Source organism: Salvelinus alpinus, chromosome 2 (genome assembly GCF_045679555.1).
Source record: "Salvelinus alpinus chromosome 2, SLU_Salpinus.1, whole genome shotgun sequence".
NCBI classification, from domain to species: Eukaryota; Metazoa; Chordata; class Actinopteri; order Salmoniformes; family Salmonidae; genus Salvelinus; species Salvelinus alpinus.
This window is the reverse complement of record NC_092087.1, coordinates 107,716,665-107,725,008: the sequence shown is the minus strand read 5'-3', so window position 1 is coordinate 107,725,008 and position 8,344 is coordinate 107,716,665. Positions and strand designations below refer to the sequence as shown.

The following is an 8,344-nucleotide window of genomic DNA, read 5'->3' as shown; positions in this document are numbered from 1 at the left end:
TACCTATGAGGACAAACAGTTGTGTTTTTGCGTTATTACATATTTATTAACTTATTTCCAGATATCTTCTAAACCGCCCACAATACACTATTTCTCAACGTCATATTGATTTACTCTGTGCTACCGAGGTCGTATGCCAGCGTCAGCCACACCCAGAGGTGTAAAGTACTTAAGTAAAAATACTTTAAAGTACTACTTAAGTCGTTTTTCTGTACTTTACTATTTATATTTTTGACAACTTTTACCTTTACGGCACTACATTTCTAAGAAAAATGATGTACTTTTTACTCCATAAATTTTCCCTGACACCCAAAAGTACTCGTTACATTTTGAATGCTTAACAGGATAGAAAAATGGTCCAATTCACGCACATCAAGAGAACATCCCTGGTCCTCCCTACTGCCTCCTATCTGGCAGACTCACTCATTCATCTGGTTTGCTTAATAGAAGGAATTTGAAATTATTTAGACTTTTACTTTTGATGCTTAAGTACATTTAAAACCAAATACTTTCAGACTTTAAGCATGAATGAATCCTATGATTGCTGATTAGAGGCAGAAGTGATAATTCACTTAACCCGGAGTTCTTCAATGTGGCAGATAGTGTGGTCCAATGGTTCACTAGAATTCTTTAACATACTATGAATAGTCAGTGTGTAACGTCCTGACCAGAGTTATTATGTGTTTTGCTTGTTTAGTGTTGGTCAGGACGTGAGCTGGGTGGGAATTCTATGTTGTGTGTCTAGTTTGTCTGTTTCTATGTCCAGCCTAATATGGTTCTCAATCAGAGGCAGATGGTAATCGTTGTCCCTGATTGAGAATCATATATAGGAGGCTTGTTTTGTGTTGGGATTTTGTGGGTGTTTGTTTCCTGTCTGCTGTGTCAGTGTCTGTCTATGTTGCACCATACGGGACTGTTTCGGTTTGTTTGTTCATTTTGTTCGTTCGGTTCATGTAGTCATTTCCCTGTTCGTGCGTTCTTCGTGTTACATGTAAGTTCTTACGTCCAGGTCTGTCTACATTCGTTTTGTTAGTTAATTCAAGTATAGTTCGTTTTTTGTCTTTGTTGTTTTGTCGTGTCTAAATAAATATCATGTCTAAGTATCACGCTGCGCCTTGGTTCAATCCATGCTCCTCCTCTTCGGAGGAAGAGGAGAACCGTTACACAGTGTCTCTACCTAGGGACTACAGCTCAATTTCTCTCTCTCTCACACACACACACACACACACGGGTCACTCTGTTTTCATGAATATATCATCTGGGTCTTTAAGTGTTGAACATCCAAAATAGTTTCAGAAATTAAAGCTCAAGCACCAAAATTGCATAGTTTATTTACAAAAAAAGTTAATTTACAAAAAAAACACACTGCAATTTGACATACCAGGTACCAAGCAGAAATGGACTTGAAAAATAAAATTAATTTTGGTGCCCATCAATATTACAAACTTACAGTATCATATTTATGCTCATATATTATGTTAACTAATAGCAAAGAAACGTTTTGGAATTGTCCTAATCAAGACCAAATTAAATCTGTGTGACATGATACCCTTTGGATGGATCATTTTAGAATATCAGCGTACTAGCTAGTACACAGTGCAGGTTTTAATCGTGACCACTAAGTGCCGAATTATCCTAGGTAGATTTAAAACAGCATAATTCTGTGGTTCTGGTGAGAACTGGCAAAATGTTTCACAAACTCATCCATGTTGTACCCTCCTTGACTCAACACGGAGAATTCCGAGGTGACTTAACCAGTCATCAACCATTGTTGTCCTAAGGTGGGTTTTAATCCGTTTTAAAGCTGAGAAGCTTCTCTCGCAAAAAGCACTGCTGACTGGTGTAACAACAGAAATCTTACAAAGTCGAAATAGCTCACGGAAGACCTCTTTAAAAGGTTCTAGAAACACAACAAAGTCAAGGAGAATAGACGGTCTGTCCCTTCCACTTTTCTCTCTCCTATCAAGAAGCCGCTTGGTTTGATGAAGCTCATGTTTGAGGTCCTCTAAATCTGACTCAAAGGTCTGAGCAAAGGCAAACACACGCTCCTCATTCAAGAATGTTGTACTCTTTGGGTTGAGAGACTGGACCCCTTGCATTATCTCGCAATTCTCCTTTGAAAAAACGCCTCTGCAGCTCAGCTGTGAAACTGTCAAGCACCTGATAAAAGATAACTATGAAATAACACATATGGAATCATGTAGTAACCAAAACAGTGTTGAACAAATCAAAATATATATATTTTATATTTGAGACTTTTCAAATAGCCTAATTTTCCCTTGATGACAGCTTTGCACAGTCTTGCATTCAATTCATGAAAACACAACAATGTAAGGTTAGAGTTAGGGTTAGCAGTATGGTTAAGGTTAGGGTTAGCATTAGGGTTAGCAGTATGGTTAAGGTTAGGGTTAGCATTAGGGTTAGCAGTATGGTTAAGGTTAGGGTTAGCATTAGGGTTAGCAGTATGGTTAAGGTTAGGGTTAGCATTAGGGTTAGCAGTATGGTTAAGGTTAGGGTTAGCATTAGGGTTAGCAGTATGGTTAAGGTTAGGGTTAGGCATTAGGGTTAGCAGTATGGTTAAGGTTAGGGTTAGGCATTAGGGTTAGCAGTATGGTTAAGGTTAGGGTTAGTATTAGGGTTAGTAGTATGGTTAAGGTTAGGGTTAGCAGTATGGTTAGTAGTATGGTTAAGGTTAGGGTTAGCAGTATGGTTAGTAGTATGGTTAAGGTTAGGGTTAGCAGTATGGTTAGTAGTATGGTTAAGGTTAGGGTTAGCAGTATGGTTAGTAGTATGGTTAAGGTTAGGGTTAGCAGTATGGTTAGTAGTATGGTTAAGGTTAGGGTTAGCAGTATGGTTAGTAGTATGGTTAAGGTTAGGGTTAGCAGTATGGTTAGTAGTATGGTTAAGGTTAGGGTTAGCAGTATGGTTAGTAGTATGGTTAAGGTTAGGGTTAGCAGTATGGTTAGTAGTATGGTTAAGGTTAGGGTTAGCAGTATGGTTAGTAGTATGGTTAAGGTTAGGGTTAGCAGTATGGTTAGTAGTATGGTTAAGGTTAGGGTTAGCAGTATGGTTAGTAGTATGGTTAAGGTTAGGGTTATTTAAGGTTAGGGTTAGGCATTAGAGTTAGCAGTATGGTTAAGGTTAGGGTTAGCATTAGGGTTAGCAGTATGGTTAAGGTTAGGGTTATTTAAGGTTAGGGTTAGGCATTAGGGTTAGCAGTGTGGTTAAGGTTAGGGATATTTAAGGTTAGGGTTAGCATTAGGGTTAGCAGTGTGGTTAATGTTAGGGTTATTTAAGGTAAGGTTTAGGCATTATGGTTAGCAGTGTTAGGTTTCAAATCAGATATATTGGTGGTACTAACCTGTGCCTCTTAAGGAGAAAGTAATTCATAGTAATCAGATTACATAACTGAGTAACTGAAAGTAATCAGACTACATTACTGAGTTTGGGGGATCCAACAGTGACGTTACTGATGACACTTTTAGACAGGTAACTAGTAACTAACGGATTACATTGAGAAAGTAACCTACCCAACCTGGATACAGTATATAGGTCTCTCCATGGGTGGGAGATGGACATTTAAGATGTAACACAACACATTACACTGCACCTATCATACTACTATGGCTGACCCTGGATACAGTATATAGGTCTCTCCATGGGTGGGAGATGGACATTTAAGATGTAACACAACACATTACACTGCACCTATCATACTACTATGGCTGACCCTGGATACAGTATATAGGTCTCTCCATGGTTGGGAGATGGACATTTAAGATGTAACACAACACATTACACTGCACCTATCATACTACTATGGCTGACCCTGGATACAGTATATAGGTCTCTCCATGGGTGGGAGATGGACATTTAAGATGTAACACAACACATTACACTGCACCTATCATACTACTATGGCTGACCCTGGATACAGTATATAGGTCTCTCCATGGTTGGGAGATGGACATTTAAGATGTAACACAACACATTACACTGCACCTATCATACTACTATGGCTGACCCTGGATACAGTATATAGGTCTCTCCATGGTTGGGAGATGGACATTTAAGATGTAACACAACACATTACACTGCACCTATCATACTACTATGGCTGACCCTGGATACAGTATATAGGTCTCTCCATGGTTGGGAGATGGACATTTAAGATGTAACACAACACATTACACTGCACCTATCATACTACTATGGCTGACCCTGGATACAGTATATAGGTCTCTCCATGGTTGGGAGATGGACATTTAAGATGTAACACAACACATTACACTGCACCTATCATACTACTATGGCTGACCCTGGATACAGTATATAGGTCTCTCCATGGGTGGGAGATGGACATTTAAGATGTAACACAACACATTACACTGCACCTATCATACTACTATGGCTGACCCTGGATACAGTATATAGGTCTCTCCATGGGTGGGAGATGGACATTTAAGATGTAACACAACACATTACACTGCACCTATCATACTACTATGGCTGACCCTGGATACAGTATATAGGTCTCTCCATGGGTGGGAGATGGACATTTAAGATGTAACACAACACATTACACTGCACCTATCATACTACTATGGCTGACCCTGGATACAGTATATAGGTCTCTCCATGGGTGGGAGATGGACATTTAAGATGTAACACAACACATTACACTGCACCTATCATACTACTATGGCTGACCCTGGATACAGTATATAGGTCTCTCCATGGGTGGGAGATGGACATTTAAGATGTAACACAACACATTACACTGCACCTATCATACTACCATGGCTGACCCTGGATACAGTATATAGGTCTCTCCATGGGTGGGAGATGGACATTTAAGATGATCAACACTCTCTTTATATTACTGACTTGTTGACTGATTGATCCATTCATCCTTCCATCCCTCCTCAGCCTTCCTCTCCTCTGAAGACCCAGTGAGGGTGGAGCTCAGTCAGAGAGCTGTTGAGGGATTGGTTAGGAAGAACACTTCTACAGCCAGAGAGGTGAGAGGTCACACATGGTTTAGATGGTAAATATTTATGTCCCCTTAGTGGTTCATCACGTCAGCAAAAGGGTATGTGTTCCATCATCTATGTTTATTTACATTAGTGCAAATTGTCCACTGATATTTATGTAATTTCTCACCCCTTTTGGCTGTATGAAAAGTTAAATTCCCCTCAGACTCAAATTCCGAACACAAAGCCCATCGCGGCAGATCTGAACCTAATGCAGCTTGGAGTGATCAGATGACAGAAGTCACATTTAGGTGCCAGGTGTAACTGAGGCTGTAGATGCTCCATATCCATTACATTGAGTGTTTTACATAATATTATCAAATGTGTTTCTGTGTTGCAGGGGCAGTCAAGAAATGGAACGTCAAGGCCACAGAACATGACATAAGCAGAGCTGTGGGAGACCACCTAGAGCCCCTGGTAGAGCCGGGGGTGGTGTTTACCACTCCACCAGCAGAGCTGTGGGAGACCACCTCAAGCCCCTGGTAGAGCCGGGGGTGGTGTTTACCACTCCACCAGCAGAGCTGTGGGAGACCACCTCACGCCCCTGGTAGAGCCGGGGGTGGTGTTTACCACTCCACCAGCAGAGCTGTGGGAGACCACCTCACGCCCCTGGTAGAGCCGGGGGTGGTGTTTACCACTCCACCAGCAGAGCTGTGGGAGACCACCTCAAGCCCCTGGTAGAGCCGGGGGTGGTGTTTACCACTCCACCAGCAGAGCTGTGGGAGACCACCTCAAGCCCCTGGTAGAGCCGGGGGTGGTGTTTACCACTCCACCAGCAGAGCTGTGGGAGACCACCTCACGCCCCTGGTAGAGCCGGGGTGGTGTTTACCACTCCACCAGCAGAGCTGTGGGAGACCACCTCAAGCCCCTGGTAGAGCCGGGGGTGGTGTTTACCACTCCACCAGCAGAGCTGTGGGAGACCACCTCAAGCCCCTGGTAGAGCCGGGGGTGGTGTTTACCACTCCACCAGCAGAGCTGTGGGAGACCACCTCAAGCCCCTGGTAGAGCCGGGGGTGGTGTTTACCACTCCACCAGCAGAGCTGTGGGAGACCACCTCAAGCCCCTGGTAGAGCCGGGGGTGGTGTTTACCACTCCACCAGCAGAGCTGTGGGAGACCACCTCACGCCCCTTGTAGAGCCGGGGGTGGTGTTTACCACTCCACCAGCAGAGCTGTGGGAGACCACCTCAAGCCCCTGGTAGAGCCGGGGGTGGTGTTTACCACTCCACCAGCAGAGCTGTGGGAGACCACCTCAAGCCCCTGGTAGAGCCGGGGGTGGTGTTTACCACTCCACCAGCAGAGCTGTGGGAGACCACCTCAAGCCCCTGGTAGAGCCGGGGGTGGTGTTTACCACTCCACCAGCAGAGCTGTGGGAGACCACCTAGAGCCCCTGGTAGAGCCGGGAGTGGTGTTTACCACTCCACCAGCAGAGCTGTGGGAGACCACCTAGAGCCCCTGGTAGAGCCGGGGGTGGTGTTTACCACTCCACCAGCAGAGCTGTGGGAGACCACCTAGAGCCCCTGGTAGAGCCGGGGGTGGTGTTTACCACTCCACCAGCAGAGCTGTGGGAGACCACCTCGAGCCCCTGGTAGAGCCGGGGGTGGTGTTTACCACTCCAACAGCAGAGCTGTGGGACACCACCTCAAGCCCCCGGTAGAGCCGGGGGTGGTGTTTACCACTCCACCAGCAGAGCTGTGGGAGACCACCTCAAGCCCCTGGTAGAGCCGGGGGTGGTGTTTACCACTCCACCACGCCTTCAGCAGGCTGGAAAAGTGGGATTGATCTGTTTGATCCATTTGTCTGTTTCAGTTTTCAGTTGAATTCTTTGACGTATTGTTGATTTCAACATTTATTTTCAACAAAAATGCACTGGATTGGTTGAAAAGTGATAAACTGACATACATACACAATTTTGACATAGTATAAATTCAGTATATCTTTGTTAAAGGAATTTTATTTCCTATGTTTATCAACCAATTCAATTAAAACACTCTGCCCATACATAAGAATTTGTAAGATAATTATCAGCATTAAATGGACAGAAACCAGTCTTAAAATCAATCAATCAATCAATCAATAGCGTTTATTCTCGAGAGTACTGATCATAATACATTTTACATCAGGTTATATAATAAAGATGATGTCATAGGTTTTAATGTCCATCCTCCTCTAGAATACAATGGCAGTATAGTTAGCGTTCTCATTACTGTCTGCCACCTGTTAAACTATCTGCAACCAACCCAAGGTCTTTCCCCTCCCTGGGTAGAGACAGAATGTCCTGTAAGGAACACAGCATTCCAGCCTGCCTGAAGAGAACTCCATTCTTTCTAATAAGGAACATATTACACTCAGAATTATGATTATAATAAGTTTCATTCATACAGTAACATCTAAGTCAAATGTTTTAGTCATTAAACACAAAAATCCCATAACAATCTTCCACTGTCTTCCATGCTGAGATGGACCAAGATGTGTGTTTCTTTTGCACATATTTGTTAATTGGTTTTGCAAGAGTCTGTTGATTGGTCAATCATTGGGTTAATTTGTTTTACAATATGTTCAAATTAAATCAAGCTTTATTTAAATCTGACATGAAATGTAAATATGATGAAATATCAAAACCGAATGTACACCCATTCGTTAATATATATTAGCATTAATTCACTTAATGAATTAATGACGAGAAAAACACATCTTCTGTCAGAATGAATGTTTGAAATATGAGGTGATTTGAGTCATGCTTCTTCAGTTGTGGATTAAAGACAATTAGCACTTGATGTGTAAAAACTGGTGTGATGTATGAATGTTCATAGACCAATTTATTAAGTTGAAACAATGACCTGAAAAATATATATTTTTTAAAACCGAACGTATATTGGACGTCGGGCATAGTCTTCTCTTCTATCATATTACTTGTATTATGTATTATATTATAGCACCTTATAAACTGCACAAGCACCAAAAACACTGTTGTTTTGACAAGTAGCAATAAATCACTGATATCGATTAGGGGGGACATCAGGTTGTACGTGCTGTTGAAACTAACAACTAAAAAAACACATGGAAATGGGAGATATCTTTTACCTCACTGGTTAGATAATCTGCAGAAGACAGTTAGCTACATTTTGGAGTGATGCATTTACATTTAGGGGTCCCCAGAACGAAGAGAAACGCAACACTTATTTGTCATAACTCATTGATATCATGTTGAAATCAATTGTGCCGAGTGGAGAGAGATGAGGTTTCACGTCCTGTTAAAACTAACATCTCAAAAACCACACGGAATCTGGGTTTAATGTGTGCAGTCTTGGCC

General features: G+C 42.5%; 1 pseudogene; it reads left to right on the top strand.

Annotated features, from left to right (window-relative positions):
• Positions 1-8,344, top strand: part of LOC139542145 (zinc finger protein 665-like) — a 294,018-nt pseudogene that overhangs the window by 131,630 nt on the left and 154,044 nt on the right.